Raw genomic sequence first — 25,915 nt, forward strand, 5'->3', positions numbered from 1 at the left:
GCGACCAAGATCGGGGTGCTTTGGTTTGTTTTCGTTGGCCCACGTTTGGTTGCGAAAATCGCTGACTGAGAACTGGTAAGAAGCTCGGGTTTTGTCCAGCTTTGACCGTCGAAGCCTGTAAAAATCACACAATAGAATAATTACACCAGCTTACAAAAAAAATCGACGAAATACGCCATGAAGGCGACCTTGGTTTTCCGTTAAGGTACATCTCCCTGATTAAGAAAAGAGCACTTAAAAAAAAACGTAAAAAACGTAAAAATGTAAAAAACGTTTTTGGCACTTTTTTATTTTCTAACTTGAGTTCTGATAACCCTAATTCGGTCATCAAAGACTCATTTTAAAGGTAATAGAATGCCCTTAAACTTTCTTATACATAACATTGAGTTCCATTTATTAGTTTAGAAGCCACACTTCGTCAAAGTTGGAAAAAATGCAAGAACGCTGGCATAAATGGCTTCTTTAAAAATACTCGCCTTAAAACCGAAATTAGTTTTATGTTTTTTTTTTTGAAAGCCGAACCTTAACGAAGAATATGAGCCATTGATCACGACAATCCGTCGATAAATCGATTTTTTACAGATTTTTAAACGTATATACCCAAGTTCAGTGTTCGGGAGCAGCGGCCGTTAAACATTATCTTAAATTTTCAGTGTTGGTGAACGTCAGATCTTGTTGCAAGTAGTTATGCACAACGTTCGTTTCCTTGCTACTAGTGCTGGGCAAGCTAAAAATTGCGATTGCAGTTACGAGGAAATCATTTTCATATTTGGCGAAAAGCTTGTTATGGAGCATAAAAAAAAACGTTTAAAATGTTTAAATGATCCTAATGAATTTTTTTTGTATGCGGTGAATACGTTAAGAACTCGACCTTTTAATAAAAAAGAGCAACAATTGTACAAAGAATGTTTTTCTCAGAATATCTCGAAATTCGATACCAATTGGACACTAAATGTGTTGTATGTTTCGTGTCGCGTAAATTTACATTAATGGTCTAAAACCCGAAGTTACGCTTTTATAATAATGCACATTCGGGCGTCAATAAAGTACAATTTTCTTATAGATCTAATTTTTGCTTTACAACGCCAATGATTTGGATACAGCCCCAGAATCACACAGGTGATTGTTACTTCTGTCTAGGAAAATTATCTGGTGTGGGACGTTCGGTCATCTTGAAATATGCAAAGGTCTCTTCAGTGACCTTTTCTAAAGGATTCCTGAAAATTTCACCTGTGTTGATACGGATGAAAGTTCCGAAACGTTGCCAAATTTAGAAAAGCTCTCACAACAAAAACTGAAAGATCTAATTAGAGATTTTGAGTTAACCAAAAAAAAAAATCGGAGTTTCTGACTTCTCGAATGAAGAAGCATGGCTTTTTAAATACGAATGTTAAACCGTCAATTTACAGAAGTCGCCACGAAAAATTTTCGAAGTACTTTACAAAACAGGACAGTATTTGTTTTTGTAATAATATAGGCGCTTTGTTTAACGAGATTAATGTAGACCACATACCAATGGAGTGGAGGTTGTTCATTGACGGCGGCAAGGAGAGTTTAAAGGTTGTCCTCTTGCATAACGGAAATGATAAACCATCTCTACCGATCGCCCATGCAGTAAACACAAAGGAGTTATATGAGACAATGGAAGCACTGCTGAAATTAATAACATATGATGAATTTCAATGGCGGATATGTGCGGACCTAAAGGTTGTTGGAATGCACTATGGGGCATTTGACTTGTTTTGTTGGCCAAAATTCTAAAGATATCGGAATGAAACTTAACCAATCGTTTTTATGTTCCTTTAGGCAACATACATATATATGAAAATGGATTGGATTCCACAAATGTATCCTATTGCTGTCATATATATCTTTTTCTTTTTTTAGATAAAAGATTAGTAGATTAGCAGTTTGAACGTTGATAATACTAAATATAAAATTGTGTCAAATTTGGATTAAAATTATATATTTTAGTTTCCATTGGAAAAATCTGCGACTTTAGGTGCCCGCCAAGCTGTACATTTTTGTTTTTTATTTTTAAAAGTAAAATACACTTGTTTTAAACAGTTTTAATGAGAATTAAATTAATAATTTAAAATATAGGACTTTTCGTTACAAACTTAAAAGTTAATTATACATATTTTATTTAAAAGTATAATAGACGCACCTGCTATGAAACTTCATGCTCTTCGGATTCGAGTTCAATATTACACGAAAAATCAAAAAGATTCTCAACTTCAGCCAAACTACTATCGCCCTCCAATGGGTATTCATTACTATTTGTAGAACTACACTCAGGGAAAAAACCGTTCTCAGCGTTCTCGATTTCAGTATATTCGATCTAAAAAGTGAGCCAAGAACGACTCATACTAAAAATACTAAAATCGTCATCGAAGTCTTCTCGGTTTGAGAACGGGCCTTTGATAATGGTCGATCTTGATTTCAGTATGAATCGCTCTCGGTTTCAACATCGAATCGATCTCGATTTCGAGAATAACCGTTCTCGGTTTCAACATTGAATAGATCTCGATTTCGAGAAGAACCGTTCTCGGTTTCAACATCGCATCGATCTTGATTTCGGTATGAATCGTTTTCGGTTTCAGCATCGCATCGATCTCGATTTTGAGAAGAACCGTTCTCGGTTTCAACATCGCAACGATCTCGCTACCAGAACACATTCTCCAAAAAAATGCTAAGTTGTTATACCCTTGCAGAGGGTATATTGATTTCAGTCAGAAGTTTGCAACGCAGTGAAGGAGACGTTTCCGACCCCATAAAGTATATATATTCTTGATCAGCATGACTAGACGAGTCGATCTAGCCATGTCCGTCTGTCCGTCTGTCCGTCCGTTTCTACGCAAACTAGTCTCTCAGTTTTAAAGCTATCGGGCTGAAACTTTCCCAAAAGTCTTATATCTTTTGCAGGTAGTATATTTGTGGGAACCAGCCGGATCAGACAACTTTATCTTATAGCTCCCATAGAAATAATCGGAAAAAAAAATTTAAGAAAATTATATCTTTGGTGTTTTTTAGCATATACCCTCCTAAGCTTGGAAATAACATTTTTTAATTAGTTTTGAATTTCGAATTAAATTTTATCGAAATCGGACGACTATATCATATAGCTGCCATAGGAACGATCGGAAAATTGGTGGAAAAATAATATGAAACAATTTATAGCTTCGGTGTTTTTCAACATACAACCTTCTACGCTTGTAAATAACATTTTTTAATTAGTTCTGAATTTCGAATATCATTTTATCAAAATCGGACGACTATATCATATAGCTGCCATAGGAACGATCGGAAAATTGGTGGGAAAATAATATGAAACAAATTATAGCTTCGGTGTTTTTCAACATATAACCTCCTACGCTTGGAAATAACATTTTTTAATTAGTTCTGAATTTCGAATTAAATTTTATCAAAATCGGACGACTATATCATATAGCTGCCATAGGAACGATCGGAAAATTGGTAGGAAAATAATATGAAACAAATTATAGCTTTGGTGTTTTTGACATAATATCTTATACTATTTGGAATATCATTTTTTGTGTTTTTAAATTTAATATTTATAGCTGCAAGGGTATACAAGCTTCGGCTTGCCGAAGTTAACTTCCTTTCTTGTTTAAATTTATATATATTTTAGCCTTACGGCTTTAATCTCATTATTAAGGGTATATAAAGTCTGTCAAATTAAAAATGTAGTTTTTTAATAAATTTTGTACAATGTATGATCTTAAATATAAAAATAAAGTAAATTTAAGCGATTTTTGTTTTAAATCGTCTATGATTGATTGTATGCTTTGGGCTTCAAAACATAAATTTGTTGGTTCTTCCTCACCCTTTTCTTCAACGGTTTGATTGTACTTAGAGAATAAGAATTCTTCACATGAATTTCTTCGATTTGGAATTGATTGCGTATGTAATCTAATAAAGTGCCGCCGAAAACTCAGGAAATTTGTAAAAAATTTGTGTGCAGCCATCCTGCTGACAAGGCAGCCTCACGGATGTTCTTCTTAACAGATGCCTAATCTTTAAATGGGATATTAAATTGTTGGGCGTTGGAAATAATTTTCGACAGCGATAGCAGACTTACATGTTGAAAAAATTAATTTTTATTCATGAAATCGATTAAATTTTGTAAATTAAATGATCTTATGTCATAAGCGGTGTCTATTTCGAAAATGATCTTTTGAACTGCGTACCAAGCTTGCTCTGAGGCTTTCGGGTAGCTCAGCGAGTAAGACATGAAACACTTAAAACACAAATCACACTCTTTACCAGCGACTTGTCAAAGTAAACAAAGAAATCTAAGAACTCCAGCTCAGACGATGCGTGAATAATTATAAATGGCTGTATTGTTGATCCCTCTAAATACTTTTCCCTGACTATATTGTTGATACGACGTTCATAGTCATTCAAGCTTGAAAGCCGTAGAACTATCGAAAGTTGAGCATCCGCTATTGTCGGTTTTTGGTTCCTTTTCCCGTTTTGATTCAAGGTCCGAGATGTCGGCGGCAATAATTATAAATGGCTGTATTGTTGATCCCTCTAAATACTTTTCCCTGACTATATTGTTGATACGACGTTCATAGTCATTCAAGCTTGAAAGCCGTAGAACTATCGAAAGTTGAGCATCCGCTATTGTCGGTTTTTGGTTCCTTTTCCCGTTTTGATTCAAGGTCCGAGATGTCGGCGGCAAGACGGCATTAAGCAAAATAAGGGTCAAGTAATCCTGGGCATCTGTAAAAATAATAATTATGTAGTTATGACAACACTTTTTGCTTAAAGCCTAGTACTCACATCGACGAAAACCGCGAGCTAACCATAGGAGTGAGCGAGAGGCAAACAGGCGGCTAAAGCTTTTCGTCGGGTCTGTTTTTCAGCGCGGTACTCAGATGAGCTAAGGAAATACCAGAAAAAATACCAGATTTCGGGAGTGAATTTTCGATGAACGCCGTTAGCCGCGGCCCAAAGAATAAGAAATTTAATCTTTGGCGGTGTTCGTGCAGAAGCGGTGGGGAATTTAAAAATTTTAAATGGAAGAAAACCCCCAAAAACGGTTAAAGGAGGTCAGTGCAGATGAAAAAGGACGCCTAATCCAAGCTGTTGCCCATTATTGTGGGACTTGACCGACAGGAAGCAATACCACAACAGGGGCCAATCTGCAGAATAGTTGACGAGCTGGAGGAGATCCTCTAGAGAATCCCAGTGGAAAGGAACATGCCGAGTGGGACTTCGCTCTTTACATGGACATCCTGCCGAGCGTGTCCTCGCAAACAAAGTAAGATCTGGCCAAAATAATTTGGTTGCGTTGTACTAATAGAAGGATCTTTTTAGCAGAACCACCAGTAATATGATCTCCGAAGTCCTCTCCATTAGGACTCCGTTCACAACCACCACCACCAGCTACTTGGCAGCTTAAGCGGAGCTGGAGGACGCGGTGGCTTCTATAGGGAGGAGAAAAATAGGGCGCCCGCTAGGGAACACGGTCAGGATGCTGGGCGACTTCCTGCAGCATCAGTGGATCAACCCCGTTCCCAATCCGGCTCCCACTTCCTCAAGGTCCAATATGCCCATTGGGACTCGGACCTGGACTGCGGTGGCGCGGGAAAGATAGCGAAGCATTCGTGGGACGTTAATGAAGCTTTAAAATTACAAATTTATATAAATAAAAACATTCGTTGAACATTCCGCTTATTATACCCGTTACTCGTAGAGTAAAAGGGTATACTAGATTCGTCGGAAAGTATGTAACAGGCAGAAGGAAGCGTTTTTGACCCCATAAAGTATATATATTCTTGATCAGGATCACTAGCCGAGTCGATCTAGCCATGTCCGTCTGTCCGTCTGTCTGTCCGTACGAATGAACGCTGAGATCTCGGAAACTTTAAAAACTAGGCTATTGAGATTTGGCGTACAGATTCCTGAGCTTCTTACGCAGCGCAAGTTTGTTTCAGTAGAGTGCCACGCCCACTCTAACGCCCACAAACCTCCCAAAACTGTGGCTCCTACAGTTTTTATGCTAGAATTAAAATTTTAACTGAAATGTATTATTCTTATCCATACCTATCGATTGACCCAAAATAAAGTTTGCCACGCCCACTTTAACGCCCACAAACCGCCCACAAACTCAAAAAAATCGTAAATATGAACGCGGATATCTCGGAAAATAGCAAAGATAGAGAAATGGGATTTCAGATTTAGATTCCTTAGGCTTGAGCGCAGCGCAAGTTTTTTACGCGCAAGTTTTTTCTAACGCCCACAATCCGCCAAAGCCTGTGGCGCCCACAATTTTAATGCTAGATACAAAATTTTAACTGAAATGTATTGGTCTCGTCAATACCTATCGATTGATCCTTTGCCAAGCCCACTCTAACGCCCACAACGCTTAAATCTGTCTACCGCCGGTAGGTGGCGCATTTTAATCTCGCTTTGCTGCTTCCTTATCTCCATTTTCCTTTGGTCCCTTTAACTGAGTAACGGGCATCTAATAGTCGAGGTACTCGAATATAGCGTTCTTCCTTGTTATACCCGTTACTCGTAGAGTAAAAGTACTAGATTCGTCGGAAAGTATGTAACAGGCAGAAGGAAGCGTTTCCGACCCCATACAGTATATATATTCTTTATCAGGATCACTAGCCGAGTCGATCTAGCAATGTCCGTCTGTCCGTCTGTCCGTATGAACGCTGAGATCTCGGAAACTATAAGAGCTACAATACTGGGATTAGGCATGCAGATTCCTGAGATATCTGCACAGCGCACGTTTGTTTCAGAAGAGTGCCACGCCCACAAACCGCCCAAAACTGTGGCTCCTACAGTTTTGATGCTAGAACAAAAATTTTAAATGAAATGCGTTGTTCTCATCAATACCTACCGATTGACCAAAAAAAAGTTTGCCACGCCCACTTTAACGCCCACAAACCGCGCACAAACTTCAAAAAATCGTAGATATGAACGCGGATATCTCGGAAAATATCAAAGATGGAGAAACGGGATTTCAGATTTAGATTCTCTAGGCTTGAGCGCAGCGCATGTTTGTTACGCGAATATGCCACGCCCACTCTTACGCCCACAAACCGCCAAAATCTGTGGCGCCCACAATTGTCATGCTAGATTTAGAAAATTTTTAACTGAAATGTATTGGTCTTGTCAATACCTATCGATTGATCAAAAAAAAAGTTTGCCACGCCCACTCTAACGCCCACAAACCGCCCAAGCCTGTGGCGCCCACACTTTTCGTGCTAGATAAAAAATTTTAATTGAAATGTATTGGTCTCGTCAATACCTATCGATTGATGATGAAAAAAAACTTTGCCACGCCCACTCTAACGCCCACAACGCTTAAATCTGTCTACCGCCGGTAGGTGGCGCATTTGCTGCTTGCATATCTCCATTTTCCTTTGGTCCCTCTAGCTGAGTAACGGGTATCTGATAGTCGAGGTACTCGACTATAGCGATCTTCCTTGTTTTTATTTTACTTTTTTTGTGTACCAGCAGACTTCTCCTTTTTAAATTTCTCCAATTGATTTGTTTTCCGTTTGGCAACAAGCCCAGCCGCTTGACAGTAAGACTTAAGCAGAAAACTTACCAACGTTGGCGCGTTCTACATCAAGTAGTTGTCGCTTGCAGTCTTCGTTGTGGATGTGCCGTCTGAAATATATCAGAATTTTGTCCTTAAAGCGGTTTCACCGATCGAACAGGAGATTGCTCTTTCCTCGGTAAAGGAATTCAAAATCAATCTCGATCTATCGAAAAATATACAATACATAAATCACTCTTATAATTAAAAAAAAAGAAACAGTAAAGCAACAATACAAACGAATGCAATGGAACCATAATAATAATAATATTGTTAAGATATCTGAAATAAACAACATGGCATCCTTCTTTTGTTTATATTTTAATTAAGGAGTTATTGTTAACTAAAGTATAAATCGCCTGCTGTGTCATGAACTAAGTGGCACACTGTATATTTCTTACCTTTGCTTTCGTTTTGTTAAGAAAACCGAGTTCGAATAAAAATCAAAGATAAACTAACACACTAACACAAATTGTAATAAAATCATTTTACTTACGCTGTAAATTCGGAAGGGCTTTTATTAGATTAAGTTCCTGAAGCAGGTCCTCCAATTTTTGCTCGTCTTCGTTGTCACTCATTACACTGTTAAACCGCACAGTTTCACCATATACCAAGAAGTGAATTTGCAGCCATATAGGCGCCGCCTTTTTCGATATCTTCGATAACGGTAACTTCAAGAGAGGAGTTTGGTCTCTCTCCTCTCCTCCCCTGTCTCCTGTCACTTTCATTTTTTCTACGTCTTCCCCTCACGTCCCTCGTCAACAACCATAGAACCGAGATTGATTTTAGTTCGCAATACTAAAATCGACATTACTTCCGTCATGAAACCGAGAAGAAAAATATGAGAAGACATAATACTAAAACCGAGAAGAACCGATCTCGGTTTTTTCCGTTCTCAATTTTTCTGGGTGTAGTTAACAACTCTATGACTTCAGTAGGAAAACACATTCGCTTTTGTCTTCGAATTTTAAATAGCATACTGTTCTGCTTCTCGCGACCAAAGTCTTTTCCCATTTCTCTAGGTCAGAATTAGCTACTCTGGCTTTGAAAAAAGTTAGAATATCATTTTCTTGGGTCTTCTTGGTCTTCTTTCTATGTGGATAACAACTCAAAGTTGCAAAACTTGAGGTTAAGTACAGCAGCTCCAATTTTCCAAATTTTTGCTTTTACGCTTTCACCGCTTTTTTCCCAAACAAATCTATATTTCGAAAGAAAAAAAAAGAAAATCTATATGCAATCTTCTTAGTTTTTGCGATACCTTTCGATTGGTGTATCACTCGTTACGAAAGGACTATAATGGCAGATTTTCAATTCTGCGGCTATATATAGTCGTTGTCTTCGCACGCTCTCTTGCACGCTTCGCCACTACGTGTACTGCCGTCCAAAGTGATAATACCTAGCCATTAATCATGTTTTAATCAATTTTCTGACCTCAATAACTTATGCTTAAACTTTAAGCATCACCACAATTTAAGGGAAATTGATACATATGTGTTTAAGGCAATTGCAACCAAAAGTATTCTTGTTTTCAAAGATTCAAAGCCCATCTTAGAAGGCATTTAAATATAAGATCTGTCCACAACTTGACCAACACAGGGACCGCAGAGTATAGATCTCTGAGTAATTCAGGGGAACACAACATTGAATATTTTGACAGTAATGAAGATTTGGACGAAATTCCGAGTGGCTCTCAAAATGGAATCCCACAAAGTGCTAAAACTAGTGTAAAATTATCACTTGAAGAAATAGCTAGCTTCGGATAAAAAATATTAGGACTATACCAAAAGCACTAACCGAATTGCATTCTAAAGATAATTTTTATAGAAAAGATGTTTAAATTGTTCAGAACGTCATTGAGAAGGTCAATTCGTCCATAAATGAAATTTCTGCCGAAACTCGGTCTCAAGCAAAATTGTTTTTGGACTTTTGTTCCAACCCATTTAATAGCATTGGTACGGAACACAAGTTTTTAAAGAAACTACATAGTGACAAAAGTTTTGAAATGCCTAGAGTATTTAACGTGAATAATGAATTAGAAGAAACTCATACGAATTACAAGCCAACTCTTTCTCCATCGAATATAAAGGACTGTATTATGCCAAATCAATTCCAATTAAAACAAGGAAGAACGCTTTAGTCGAGTACCTCGACTATCAGATACCCGAAGGGAAATGGAGATATGCAAGCAGCAAAGCGAGATTGAAATGCGCCACCTACCGGCGGTAGACAAATTTAAGCGTTATGGGCGTGGAAATCTTTTTTGGATCAATCGATAGGTATTGACGAGACCAATACATTTCAGTTAAAATTTTTTATATAGCATGAAAATTGTGGGCGCCACAGGCTTGGGGGGTTTGTGGGCGTGGCACCCTGCTGAAACAAACTTGCGCTGCTTAAGAAGCTCAGGAATCTGCATGCCAAATCCCAATAGCCTCTTATAGTTTCCGAGATCTCAGCGTTCATACCGACAGACGGACAGACGGACATGGCTAGATCGACTCGGCTAGTGATCCTGATCAAGAATATATATACTTTATGGGGTCGGAAACGCTTCATTCTGCCTGTTACATACTTTCCGACAAATCTAGTATACCCTTTTACTCTACGAGTAACGGGTATAATAAATGAAATTCTTAACGAATGTTTTTATTAATGTAAATTAGAAGTTTAAGACTTTCTTCTCGTCCCACGGATGCTTCGCCATATTTCCCGCGCCATCTGTATTCCAGCTCCTAGCTGGCCAATAATGGCTGGTGATGGCTCCTCCAGCTGTCCCTTAGCGGGAAATCTTTTTTTCTCCTCCCTATAGAAGCCGGCGCGTCCTTCATCTCCGCTTTAGCTGTTAGTTGCTGGTGGAGGTGGAGTCCTCAATGGAGAGCTTGTCGGAGATCGAGCGATGTCCCATGTTCCTTCCCACTGGAATTCTCTAGTGGATCTCCTCCAGCGCTTCAACTATTCTGCGGATTTGCCCAGTTGCAACGGGGCCACAACGCGTTGTGTTATTGCTTCCTGTCGGTCAAGTCCCGCAATAAAGGTCAACAGCTTAGATTAGGCGTCCTTTTTCATTTGCACTGACCTCCTTTAGCCGTTTTTGGTGTTTCCATTTCTAATTTTTAAATTCTCCACCGCCTCTGCACGAACACCGCCAAAAATTAAATTTCTTATTCTTTGGGCCGCAGCTAACGGCGTTCATCGAAAGTTCACTCGCAAAATCTGGTATTTTTTCTGGTATTTCCTTAACTCATCTGAGTACCGCGCTGACGTTTCCGACCCCGTAAAGTATTTATATTCTTGATCAGCATCACTAGACGAGTTGATCTAGCCATGTCCGTCTCTCCGTCTGTCCGTCCGTTTCTACAAAAACTAGTCTCTCAGTTTTAAAGCTATCGGGCGAAACTTTCCCAAAAGTCTTCTTTATTTTGCAGGTAGTAATAAGTCGGAACCAGCCGGATCGGACAACTATATCTTGTAGCTCCCATAGGAATAATTGTATCTATTGTGTTTTTCACCCTTGAAGAGGGTATTATGATTTCAGTCAGAACCATAGGACAACCATAGGAACAATCGGAAAAAAAAGTTTAAAAAAATTATATCTTTGGTGTTTTTAACATATAACCTCCTACGCTTGGAAATAATATTTGTTAATTAGTTTTAAATTTCGAATTTAACTTTATCAAAATCGGACACTATATCATATAGCTGCCATAGGAACGACCGGAAAATTTGTGGGAATATAATATGAAACAAATCATAACTTCGGTGTTTTTTGACATATTATTATGCTATTGGGAACACCATTTTTTGTATTTTTAAGAATTTCGAATTAAATGTAATAAAAATCGGACGACTCTAACATATGGCTGTCAAAGAAACGGTCAGAGAAATAATTAAATAATTATTTTTTAAAAAATGTTGCTTTGTTGATTTTGATCGTATTTTCTTTTACTCTGGGATATAGAATATTTTAACTTTTCAGCATTACGAATATAATTTTACACAAATATCACTGAAGCTAGCAGCAATTCTTAAAAATTGTACATGGTGTTACTAACATTGATTATTTCTTATAACTGCAAGGGTATACAAACTTCGGCTTGCCGAAGCTAACTTCTTTTCTTGTTTTAATTAGAAATCTTAAGTTTAAATAGAGCAACAAAGTGAGTCCAGCGGAGTCCACTTCTGAAACCTATTAAGATTTGCAGAGTATTTAATTCTTGTTCAAATGATAAGATTTCTAATTAAAACAAGAAAAGAAGTTAGCTTCGGCAAGCCGAAGTTTGTATACCCTTGCAGTTATAAGAAATAATCAATGTTAGTAACACCATGTACAATTTTTAAGAATTGCTGCTAGCTTCAGTGATATTTGTGTAAAATTATATTCGTAATGCTGAAAAGTTAAAATATTCTATATCCCAGAGTAAAAGAAAATACGATCAAAATCAACAAAGCAACATTTTTTAAAAAATAATTATTTAATTATTTCTCTGACCGTTTCTTTGATAGCCATATGTTAGAGTCGTCCGATTTTTATTACATTTAATTCGAAATTCTTAAAAATACAAAAAATGTTGTTCCCAATAGCATAATAATATGTCAAAAAACACCGAAGTTATGATTTGTTTCATATTATATTCCCACAAATTTTCCGGTCGTTCCTATGGCAGCTATATGATATAGTCGTCCGATTTTGATAAAGTTAAATTCGAAATTTAAAACTAATTAACAAATATTATTTCCAAGCGTAGGAGGTTATATGTTAAAAACACCAAAGATATAATTTTTTTAAACTTTTTTTTCCGATTGTTCCTATGGTGGTCCTATGGTTCTGACTGAAATCATAATACCCTCTTCAAGGGTGAAAAACACAATAGATACAATTATTCCTATGGGAGCTACAAGATATAGTTGTCCGATCCGGCTGGTTCCGACTTATTACTACCTGCAAAATAAAGAAGACTTTTGGGAAAGTTTCGCCCGATAGCTTTAAAACTGAGAGACTAGTTTTTGTAGAAACGGACGGACAGACGGAGAGACGGACATGGCTAGATCAACTCGTCTAGTGATGCTGATCAAGAATATAAATACTTTACGGGGTCGGAAACGTCAGCGCGGTACTCAGATGAGTTAAGGAAATACCAGAAAAAATACCAGATTTTGCGAGTGAACTTTCGATGAACGCCGTTAGCTGCGGCCCAAAGAATAAGAAATTTAATTTTTGGCGGTGTTCGTGCAGAGGCGGTGGAGAATTTAAAAATTAGAAATGGAAACACCAAAAACGGCTAAAGGAGGTCAGTGCAAATGAAAAAGGACGCCTAATCTAAGCTGTTGACCTTTATTGCGGGACTTGACCGACAGGAAGCAATAACACAACGCGTTGTGGCCCCGTTGCAACTGGGCAAATCCGCAGAATAGTTGAAGCGCTGGAGGAGATCCACTAGAGAATTCCAGTGGGAAGGAACATGGGACATCGCTCGATCTCCGACAAGCTCTCCATTGAGGACTCCACCTCCACCAGCAACTAACAGCTAAAGCGGAGATGAAGGACGCGCCGGCTTCTATAGGGAGGAGAAAAAAAGATTTCCCGCTAAGGGACAGCTGGAGGAGCCATCACCAGCCATTATTGGCCAGCTAGGAGCTGGAATACAGATGGCGCGGGAAAGATGGCGAAGCATCCGTGGGACGAGAAGAAAGTCTTAAACTTCTAATTTACATTAATAAAAACATTCGTTAAGAATTTCATTTATTATACCCGTTACTCGTAGAGTAAAAGGGTATACTAGATTTGTCGGAAAGTATGTAACAGGCAGAATGAAGCGTTTCCGACCCCATAAAGTATATATATTCTTGATCAGGATCACTAGCCGAGTCGATCTAGCCATGTCCGTCTGTCCGTCTGTCGGTATGAACGCTGAGATCTCGGAAACTATAAGAGGCTATTGGGATTTGGCATGCAGATTCCTGAGCTTCTTAAGCAGCGCAAGTTTGTTTCAGCAGGGTGCCACGCCCACAAACCCCCCAAGCCTGTGGCGCCCACAATTTTCATGCTATATAAAAAATTTTAACTGAAATGTATTGGTCTCGTCAATACCTATCGATTGATCCAAAAAAGATTTCCACGCCCATAACGCTTAAATTTGTCTACCGCCGGTAGGTGGCGCATTTCAATCTCGCTTTGCTGCTTGCATATCTCCATTTCCCTTCGGGTATCTGATAGTCGAGGTACTCGACTAAAGCGTTCTTCCTTGTTTTAATTGGAATTGATTTGGCATAATACAGTCCTTTATATTCGATGGAGAAAGAGTTGGCTTGTAATTCGTATGAGTTTCTTCTAATACATTATTCACGTTAAATACTCTAGGCATTTCAAAACTTTTGTCACTATGTAGTTTCTTTAAAAACTTGTGTTCCGTACCAATGCTATTAAATGGGTTGGAACAAAAGTCCAAAAACAATTTTGCTTGAGACCGAGTTTCGGCAGAAATTTCATTTATGGACGAATTGACCTTCTCAATGACGTTCTGAACAATTTAAACATCTTTTCTATAAAAATTATCTTTAGAATGCAATTCGGTTAGTGCTTTTGGTATAGTCCTAATATTTTTTATCCGAAGCTAGCTATTTCTTCAAGTGATAATTTTACACTAGTTTTAGCACTTTGTGGGATTCCATTTTGAGAGCCACTCGGAATTTCGTCCAAATCTTCATTACTGTCAAAATATTCAATGTTGTGTTCCCCTGAATTACTCAGAGATCTATACTCTGCGGTCCCTGTGTTGGTCAAGTTGTGGACAGATCTTATATTTAAATGCCTTCTAAGATGGGCTTTGAATCTTTGAAAACAAGAATACTTTTGGTTGCAATTGCCTTAAACACATATGTATCAATTTCCCTTAAATTGTGGTGATGCTTAAAGTTTAAGCATAAGTTATTGAGGTCAGAAAATTGATTAAAACATGATTAATGGCTAGGTATTATCACTTTGGACGGCAGTACACGTAGTGGCGAAGCGTGCAAGAGAGCGTGCGAAGACAACGACTATATATAGCCGCAGAATTGAAAATCTGCCATTATAGTCCTTTCGTAACGAGTGATACACCAATCGAAAGGTATCGCAAAAACTAAGAAGATTGCATATAGATTTTCTTTTTTTTTCTTTCGAAATATAGATTTGTTTGGGAAAAAAGCGGTGAAAGCGTAAAAGCAAAAATTTGGAAAATTGGAGCTGCTGGGTACGGTAGGCTGCTTAGCTAGTTTTATTCTTACTGAGAATACGCATCGAATGACACCTCATTTGTTGAAATCCGATGAAACAGAAAACGTTTGTTCTACGACTTTTGGAAAAACCCGCTAGTTTAGCGGAAAATCAAAAAAAATGCCAGGTTTAAAATGCTTATAGTATCTAAACAACTAATGCTACAGAAACGTGCTATATATCTCTAAAAAGATAATTTAATTTGGTAAATACTCTTTATATAGTTAAATTGTATGAATATAATAGATTTCGAGTTATGACAAAAAGTTATTTTTTAAAAGCACTTTTTGACTATTTTCGAGTCGAACGATTTCTTTTTAAATTGAGATTCCCCAACTTTTGATATAAAACACTTTTTGCCCTAAAAACTAGCGTTTAAAAGATATTAAGCGATAAAAAGTGCAACTCGTTTCAGCTCCGTATACGAAATACTTCATACTTATTGGAATAAACAAGAAAAAAACCAATTTGATAAAAAAAATTTTCTTATTAGATTATTTCAAACGGAAAATCTGTTCTGAATTTAGGGTCCTTTACTTGCATGAAGCTAATCGAAATAGGAAACTTGATCTATTTGTTCTACCACTTTGGAAAAACACGCTAGTTCGGCGGGAAATGTAAGAAACGACAGATTTCTCTTGGAATCTGAAACTATACAGCCCTTGAGACTCCAAACTTGTGCTATTAAAATAGGTAATTGAAGCGATAAAACTTGTTATTAAAAGGTTTAATATTCATACTAGATGTTTCATTCTTATTACAATGTGAATGTAAACAACCCATACCTTATTAGAATAAAGTTAAGCCGAAGTGGGACGTGAAAGTTTATTATAGTCTTTATACATTTTTTAGAATTATATATTATAGTAGTAAACTGCTATATTTATTAACACACTTTATTAAACTTGACTGTTCTCCTTCACTTCTTATTCGCAATTGCCCGGTTTATACATAGCGTCGGTTTTACATTCGATTACTTGAAGTTGGCTGCGATCAATATCGATACTTAACATTTTAGCAGAGTTGCCAGGTTGGCCACTTTACAACAGGAGATACTTTTAGATGCTAACGACTATTAAACAGCTAGCCGTTACATTCAAATACTAGTTGCTATACATGTACATTAAAGAGTTATACTTAATTATACTTATATCCAGTCACTTATCCTACTACAATTCGGCCATCCTGACTGGTTGAACACCTGATCAAGACATATTGATTTAGAAGTTATTTAGAAGTTATGCTTATTTTATCTTTATAGTATATGGTTACATAAGTTTCATTTTCTTGTTATAAATTACATTTTTATTTTTGATTTTTTTTTTTTTTACTCTTTATCCAATGGGTCCAAACACCTAGATAAGGACTTCGTGCTAATTGAAACCCTTCGACGTCTTTTAATAAAAATCTGTCATTGCGCATCGCTTTTGCAATCACATATGGTCCTTTATGTTTGGGAATCAGTTTCCTAGCAGTCCCAACAGTCGAGTCAAAATTCTTCACTATTACATAGTCTCCTTTTTTATACCCTCTAGCCTTTACACGTTTTTTATTATACAATTTTTCATTATAATCTTGAACTTGTTTTTGGTGGGTCGCAGCTTTTTTTCTTATCTGTGCTAAACTATCTAATTTTGTATTTTCATTTATGTCCTCTAGCTTTTCCTTAAGTTCATCAACAATATTTCCTTTTTGTTCTACTCCAAATAGCATTTTACTCGGAAGTTGCCTTATACTTCTGTGCAACGTATTATTAAGAGCATATTCTATTTTATCTTTAACATTGTCTCAGTATACACCTTTACTTTGATCAACTAATTTGGCTATTATTGGTCTAAGACTCCTGTTAATCCTTTCGACTTGACCATTGGCCTGTGATGAGCCTGTGGCTATCTTGAAATGTTTCACATTCTTCCATGAATTCTTCGAAGTCCTTCGACGTAAAACAACTACCGCGATCTGAAATTATGCATTTTGGACGACTGTATGCCCTAAAGTAATCTTTTAATGCCGTTATTACTTTCCTTGTACCTGTTGATTTGGTTGAATAGAGTCTTACAAATTTCGTAAATCCGTCAACTACCACAAAAATATGCTTTTTTGCTCTCGATGAGTCTACTGGACCATAATGGTCAATGTGTATTAACTCGAATGGTTTGCTTCCCTTGGGAATACTGTTTAAAAAACCTTCTCCCTTACCTGATTTTGGTGAAAACGCTACACATCTTATACAATTTTCTGTATGCGCAACGCACTTTTCTTTTAAATTTGGAAGCCAATACGTTTTTAAAATAATGTCCATCATTTTATCTCTTCCTACATGTCCTATTTCGTTATGGTATTTATATAGTACCTGGTCTTCCATTTCTTCTGGTACGTAAAATAGTATCCTATTGTCATATGCTTTTCTATACACTACACCATTTCTCATTTCAAATAATTTAAGTTCTGCTTTCTCTAAAGCGGTTTTAAGCTTCTTAATTCTTAAATCTTTTCCTTGACAAATGACTAAATTTTCCTCAAAGCTGTTGGTTTCCACTATTAGAATATTATTATACCTGCTAAGAGCATCCACATGTTGCATTTTGTTTCCAGCCCTGTGACATATCTCAAGATCATAGTTTTCCATCTCCAAGGCCCATCTTGATATCTTCGGGTTAGGTTCTGCCTTATTAAGTGTTAACTTAAGTGCAATACAGTCGGTTACCAGTCGAACATGCTTTCCTTGCAAATATATCCTAAATCTACGAAGAGCATAAATAACTGCCAAAGTCTCGAGTTCAAAACTATGTAATTTAGCCTCATCTGCTGTAGTACGCTTAGAGAAATAGAATACAGGATGTAACTTGCCATCATCTTTCTTTTGTAACAGTACTGCACCAAATCCTAGAGCGCTCGCGTCACAATGCAATTCTGTATCGTCCTTGTAATTATATAACGCTGGTACTGGTGACTCAATAAGTTTTTCCTTTAGACAGAAAACAATTAATCTCTTCACCAAATTGAAATGCCTTGTTTTTCCTTAACAGGTCGTACAAAGGCTTTGCTATTGTAGAGAAATCCTTTATAATCCTTCGAAAATATGAAGAAAGTCCCAAAAAACTTTGTACTGCCTGTACCTTAGAGGGAACTGGAAAATTTTTTACGGCTTCAATGCCCCAATCGTCTGCCCTGACGTCTAAGTTCAAATCTGTTCTGTGTAAGCCTTTTAAAACTTTCTTCTAATGTTTCCAAATGCTCATTAATATCTTTGCTGGCGACCATTATATCATCCATGTTCACTACTACTTTGTTGTTTCTAATCATGTCATTGAAATTTTTATTAACAAAGCGTTAAAAAACAGCTGGTGCGTTTTTGATACCCATTGGCATTCTTAAAAATTCGAATTGTCCTTCAATTGTCCCGAATTTTCTTCATTTACAAAAACATGAAAATATCCATTTTTAAGATCTTACTTTGAGAATACTTTTTTGTCAACTAATTTATCTAATAAATCATCGATGTGTGGCAGTGGGTAGTTATCTTTTAGCAGTGTTTGGTTAAGTTTCCTATATTCAATGCATAATCTAATTTCACCTGTTTTCTTTTTGACTAATACTATCGGAGTTGCAAATTCTGATTCGCTTGGTCTTATTATCTCGCTTTTCAAATATTCGTCAAGTAATTTTTGAAGCCTTTTTTTTCTGTATATGAAAATCGTCGAGGATTACAACTGAAAGGTTTTGCATTATCTAGGCATAGCTTCATTTCTGCTCTAATCATTGGCTTTTCAGGTCTAGTTGCTTTTACATAACTGTTTTCAATTATTTTCAAGAAACAACATTGTATTTCATATGTAGTGCTTTTGTCCCAGTTAAATTCAATCGTTTCGTTGTTTGTACAGTCGATATTAAGTATTTCGGTTTCAAAATTGTCTATTTCCAGTTGCCTGTTTACATTTGTATATTCTTTTGTTTCATTGTTAAGTCTCATAACTGTCTGACCGATATTTTCGCTATTTCGTCTCGTAACTGTTTAACTCGTTGTTTCACTGTTTCGTCCCGTAACTGTTTGACCGTCATTTTCTCTATTTTGTCTCGTAACTGTTTGACTCGTTGTTTCACTGTTCCGTTCCGTAACTGTTTGACTCCTTGTTTCATTATTTTGTATCATCGCCCTTTGACCTATCCTTTTATTATGATCTTTGACGACTGCATGATCCGCTTTTACAACTTCAGTCGCCAATTCCAAAACATCCTCGGTTATATAATCATCTAAACACTCAATATTATTATTTAATTCAGCAATGCGCAACGACAGTTTTCTAGTAGCACTCGTCGGGTTATGTTTTGATATATCTTCTACAGTAATCATCTTTAAAGTTCTTAAATCTAAATTTAAATCGCAAGCTTCCATGAAATTTCTACCCAAAACCACATCATGTATCATAGACTCATTGGCAACAACTGTTAAATTGAAGTAACATTTTATTTTTCCTTTTAATACAAAACATAAAAATTTTCCATAGATTTGTAATGGGCTTCTATTTATACCAAGTTTAAGTTAAAGAACATTATAACTTTATGTAGTTGGGCCTCCCTGGGCAACAAAGATATTTTAAGCAATGAAATTGGACTGCCAGAGTCTAAGATGCATGCTGTAACCATAGGAGATATAATTTGACTGTCAAAATGAATTTTAATATACCTTACATATTTGTTTTCAGCATTCCCCTTTCTTTCCTCGCATTGGGCTACGAAGTGACCGAACTTGCCACAAGCATAGCAAGATCCTGGCACCCTTGCTGGCTTTCGACAATCCTTAGCGATGTGTCCTTTGGCGTTGCAATTACCGCAGCGGAATCCTCCGTTGTCGTTTCTATTCCTGTTCAGCTCCTTCGTCACCAATTCCTTTGGCTTGTCCGAACAGATACCAGCAAACGCACGGAGAACTTGCATCGGATCTGTGAAGCATTGGATCCGGGCTTGATCACGCAAATTCTGTGCTGGTATTCCCTCGACTATCTGGTCAACCAATTCGTCAGGTTAAATGTTGATGCTGCTTGCTAGCATTGTCTTTGCTTCAAAATACACCGCGAACTTTTCGGTATGATGCCACTTTAAACCTTCAAATTTGCGTGGCGCCTCTGCTTTTGAAAGCTTATCGCCGAATGCTAGTATCAACTGTTCCAAAAGATTATCTGCCGGCTCCATAATACGCGTAGCATTTGCATGCAACCAGCGCTGAGCGCTGCCTTTCAGCTTGGACACAATCACCATTTTCATGCCCACTGCATCCAGGTTGTACATTTCAGCAATGTTGCGTACTTGCTGGCTCCAAATGTTTGCACACGAAGATCCATCGAAATCCATAATGATTTCCTTGGCAAATGAAAGTGACATATTTGGCGCTCCTGGTCCTTTGTTTACAACTGCCACTCGATATTGCTCAACACTGTTGCTTACATCGATATCGGCTCCGCTATAGATATCAGCACTTCCATCGGTGTTTGGTATTTTTCCGTCAACTGCTCCCTCGAAGTTTTCGCCTTGCACTGCTCGATTTACTCCCTCGCTGCTCACTGCTTGGTTGCAGTTTTCGGCCATGTTGATGACGTCATTGGCAACTGCTTGCGACGCGGCTCTTACTTGCGAAAGAATGTTCTGGAGCTTCTTTTTACCAGCTTCGATTTCAGCGCGTATTTGTTGTAGCGACAATACTCCTTCAGCTACGGCAAACCACTCGTCTCCCTTGGGCCTTGAAGCCGCTGCAGGAATCAGTTCCGACCTAGGGTTGGCATCCTCAGCAGAGAAATCCTCCCCCAAATCATCTTCCGGCTCCAACTCCTGAGCCCGATCAGCAAGGTGCTCGTTTTCAGCGTCCTGCGGTAGTGGGGACTCCGGGCGAGTTCCACGAACTAGCGGGTCCACGCCGTTACATTCAAATACTAGTTGCTATACATTTACATTAAAGAGTTATACTTAATTAATTAATAATAATTATACTTAATTAAAAAAAAAAAAAAAATAAACTATTGTACAAAAAAAACCTTATGATATCAAACAAAAACACCTCTTAACGAGGTAAAAGTAGTGGCGAACGCGCCTTTAACAAAAATTTCTGATATCAGCAATTGTGACGAAAAATGATATTACATTCGATAAAATAAATAAACTATATTAAATTTATGTATTCGGCACGCTACAACAGAAAATTTACGTGTAGGTAAATAAATATTTACTGTTGCGGGCCGAAATCATAAATTGAATATAGTTTATTTATTTTATCGAATGTAATATCATTTTTCGCAATAATTGTTGGTATCAGAAATTTTTGTTAAAGGCGCGTTCGCCACTACTTTCTACCTCGTTAAGAGGTGTTTTTGTTTGATTATTATAAAAGAACTAAATATAGAAATTAAATATATAAGACTTAACTAATAACGGAATATTTCAAGATCTTAAAATTAACAAGAAAGGAAGTTAGCTTCGGCAAGCCTAAGTTTGTATACCCTTGCAGTTATCATTATTAAATTTAAAAATACAAAAAATGATATTTACAATAGTCCCAATAGATAATATGTCGAAAAACATCAAAGCTATAATTTGATTCATATTATTTTCCCACCAATTTTCCGATCGTTCCTATGGCAGCCATATGATATAGTCCTCCGATTTTGATAAAATTAAATTCGAAATTCAGAACTAATTAAAAAATGTTATTTCCAAGCGTAGGAGGTTATATGTTTATTTGTTTATTATTTATTTTAACAAATTAAAGCTAGTGTGTAATACTAAAATTAATATTTAAACAAGGAAGAACGCTATAGTCGAGTACCTCGACTATCAGATACCCGTTACTCAGCTAAAGGGACCAAAGGAAAATGGAGATATGCAAGCAGCAAAGCGAGATTGAAATGCGCCACCTACCGGCGGTAGACAGATTTAAGCTATGTGGGCGTTAGAGTGGGCGTGGCAAAGTTTTTTTTGGATCAATCGATAGGTATTGACGAGACCAATACATTTCAGTTATACAGGTTTGGGCGGTTTGTGGGCGTTATAGTGGACGTGGCACTCTGCTGAAACAAACTTGCGCTGCTTAAGAAGCTCAGGAATCTGCACGCCAAATCTTAATAGCCTAGCTCTTATAGTTTCCGAGATCTCAGCTTTCATCCGGACGGACAGACAGACGGACATGCCTAGATCGACTCGGGTAGTGATCCTGATCAAGAATATATATACTTTATGGGGTCGGAAACGCTTCCTTCTGCCTGTTACATACTTTCCGACGAATCTAGTATACCCTTTTACTCTACGAGTAACGGGTATAAAAACAAGGAAGAACGCTATAGTCGAGTACCTCGACTATCAGATACCCGTTACTCAGCTAAAGGGACCAAAGGGAAATCGAGATATGCAAGCAGCAAAGCGAGATTGAAGTGCGCCACCTACCGGCGGTAGATAGATTTAAGCGTTATTGGCGTTAGAGTGGGCGTGGCAAATTTTTTCTTAGATCAATCGATAGGTTTTGACGAGACCAATAAATTTCAGTTAAATTTTCAGTTACATTTTTTGTCTATCATGGAAATTGTGGGCGCCGCAGGCTTGGGTGGTTTGTGGGCGTTAGAGTGTGCGTGGCATATTCGCGTAACAAACTTGTGCTGCGTACAAGGCTAGGGAATCTAAATCTGAGATCCCAGTTCTCTATCCTTGATAGTTTCCGAGATATCCGCGTTCAAACTTGCGCTGCGCAGGAATCTCAGGAATCTGCATGCCTAATCCCAGTATTGTAGTGATCCTGATCATGAATATATATACTTTATGGGGTCGGAAACGCTTCCTTCTGCCTGTTACATACTTTCCGACGAATCTAGTATAGCCTTTTACTCTACGAGTAACGGGTATAATAAGTAAGGCGAAAGTCACGAAAAGACAAAGAAACTTTCCTATATCTACTTGTAATTTATTCTTAGTTAACGAGCAACCAAAACGTATGCACGCTCAGCTTAGTCCTCCAGGTATCCATTGGTCCTGAATCCTTATAGTGCACTGATTTGCTATACCTACACAGTGTGCGCTGGCGTGTGTGTGCTTGAGTCAAGTATCCTACTGCACTTGGTCCTTCGTCGTTCTATTAAAGCCGAATTGTGCTGCTAATGATTTTCTGCTTAGACCTAGCAAGCAATGACAAAAATGAAGTGTTCGGTTGAGTAGCCTATACCATCCGGTGCGTAAATTACACCCACACCAGAAAACTGTAGTCCACACAACATCTCATTAGCAGACGGCTGACATAGTTATTAATAATTCATTAATTTTTCTGGTTCGATGCGCACACATCCCAGTTCAGGAGACACGAAATCCAAGCTATTTTGATAATTAGCCAATTTCCTGAATAATTCAGAGCTCAGCTTAAAAATAGTACGCTGATAACTTGACAGCACTTAGGATTGGACAATCAGGATTGGTGGCACGGAAAACTGCCCGTATAATTTCCCAGTCAAAAATTCGCAAAGCCCGCCTTCGACTTCCGCTTGATTATGCACAGAGAAAATACGATCTTTTAAAATGTCATTGTACAAAAAAACGTGCTATAAAAGTTTTTAGCAATACAAATTTTAAACGTGCATAAATACAAATGTTTTTAAAATAAAGCATTATTTTTACATTGTGTAATGTTTAAAAATATTGTGGGCAAATCAACATAAGAAAATATATTTACTGATACATCACGTGGCAGTCCACGTAGTGACGAAGCGCACCAGGAGAGTGTGCCAAGGCGACTACTATATATACAAGAAGAAATGAAAATCTACTGTGATCGTCCGATCGTTACGAGTGATACATCAATCGAAAGGTATCTCAAAAACTAAAAGGATTGCATACCAAGACTTAAAAAAACTAATTCGGCGCCGTTGGGGATAAATGCACAAGTTCATTAGTCTAGTTATATTTAATGACATCTTATTTGTTAAATTACGATGCTCCGATCGAAAGTTATATGCAAGCCAAGATTTTGGCGGACTTCTCAAAATGAACATTTTATTTTGTTTGTCAGTTTGTACCAAAACGTTATGTTAGGGCCTTGAAATGTTTAAACGGCAGTGAAACAGTGATATCGTCTTCTAATCTAAAATCTTTTTTTTTCTGTACCCGATATTTCTAAGTAATACTCGATATTCCTAGGTTGTACTCGATATCTAGTTGCAATGTGAGTGAAAAGTGGCAACGCATCGCCATACTCACTCGTTGTTGCCGGAAGTCTGTTTCTATTTCTATGTAAAGTAGTGGGGATAACACTGAAATCAAGCAGTTCCAGAGACAGGATCTATTTACAATTTGCTTTTGATACTAGACTTAAGAAAACATTGTTTAATCTTAATATTGTACAGGACAAAGTGGTGAAATAGAGAGAAGCGAGATTTTGGCTTACATTGAAAGATGTCGAGAGCAGTGTTTCGCAGTTTTCTGGGTCGAATTCCCCAGATATAAACACATGTATAGGAGAGTTGGAAGATAGTGCAGCTACAGTTAAGTAAAACTCTTTACAGTTGATTGTGTATGTAAAACAGTTGCTTAGTGGAGTAGCAAAGATGTTTGTGCGTAGCCAGATAAATATCAAAACTGGGCAAGTTTGAAATCGGCTTTGTTAAAGGAGTTTGGAATCAAGTTATCCTCATTGGGAAAACGAAAGCAGCACGAGTTCCTTTATGCATTTATGGAAATTGCAAAGCCCATTTTTTCGGAAGGTTAGAGTCTGGTCGAGCATTTTGTTGAGGGCATTCCAGATGCTAGGTCAAATAAAGCAATGCTATATCAGACCAGAAACCTCAAGGATCTTAAGCTAAAAATCGACGCATATCAAAAGACACGTGGTTCATTCAAACCAGTAAACAAGTATGGTTCACAGGGTAGCAAGGCAGTGCACGACACAAAACAAGATGAGGTAGCTGGATCAGTTAGGAAATGTTTTCATTTCGGAGATTCGTCGCACATGAAGAAAGACTGTCCCGTGAGGGAAAAATGTTTCAAATGCGATCGACCAGGACACCGAGCAGCACAAAGTGAAGCAGAAGTACAGGTCAGACTGGCGGACACAGGTGTGGACTGTGTTTCATGCTTAGGCGTGTGTTCTTGAAGCTAGTCGAAGGAGTAAGCAGTCTGATGGGTCGTCAGAGAGTTTTGACCGGGAGCAGTGAAAGTCGGGTTCTAACATTCGTAATACAATCTTAGAAAGCGTTGACATGATTGTAACCAAGTCTGGCACTATATTTTCGTCAAGTATTCAAAGTGTTCAGAAAAGACCAACGATAGGATCAGACGATAACAAGGCAGGGCAAAGTACTTGTATGCAGCCAATTAGAGAATTCGAAAGTCTGTGCATGATCAGAACGAAAGACTCTAAGACAGATTCGGCAGTAGGTTTGGAGCATTTGAGTCAGGAAGTAGTTTCTGAAGTGGAGTCATTGATCGATAATCAAAAGCTAGAAAGAAATCTCACTTCCCCAGCTGAGATAAAGATCTTGTTAACAGACGAGTTGCCTGTTTTCCAACAGCCGAGATGATTAGCTTGTTGCGATCAGAAAATCATCGATGATCAGGTTCAAGAATGTCTAGAGGAAGGGACTATTAAGCCCAGTAGCTTAGAGTATCGAGATGGGCGTTGTATCTAAAAGATTTCGATTACGAAATAGAACAAAGATCAGGTTCAAAGATGAGACATGTCGATGCGTTGAGTAGGGTGTCATGTTATACGTTGACCGACAGTTTGTTTCATCGTTTGCGGGAGGCACAGCTTTTAGAAGATTGGACGAAGGTACTCAAAAATGTCGTTGATACCAAAGGCTATGAGAGCTTCTACATAGTGAATAAAGAGTTGCTAATGGTTCCTTCACTCATGGAAACCAAGATTATTCAAAACTGTCACAAGCAAGGACACTTCTCAATCAAGAAAGCTCAGGATTTGATCGAGAAGTCGTCTTACATTCCGAAGCTAAAAGAGAAAGTAGCGCGAGTGTTCGATAGCTCCGTAGAGAGCGTCCTTGTGAATGCGAAGGCTGGTAGGCAAGAAGGGTTCCTTACACCGAAAGACAAAG

The 25,915-nt window shown here is 37.7% G+C and overlaps 1 protein-coding gene across 10 annotated transcripts in view; it reads right to left on the bottom strand.

Annotated features, from left to right (window-relative positions):
* LOC119562649 (zwei Ig domain protein zig-8) overlaps positions 1-25,915 on the bottom strand; it is a 302,211-nt gene that overhangs the window by 268,587 nt on the left and 7,709 nt on the right. The gene's annotated exons all lie outside the window — the stretch shown is intronic.

Source organism: Drosophila subpulchrella, unplaced genomic scaffold, assembly GCF_014743375.2.
Source record: "Drosophila subpulchrella strain 33 F10 #4 breed RU33 unplaced genomic scaffold, RU_Dsub_v1.1 Primary Assembly Seq81, whole genome shotgun sequence".
Lineage (NCBI taxonomy): Eukaryota > Metazoa > Arthropoda > Insecta > Diptera > Drosophilidae > Drosophila > Drosophila subpulchrella.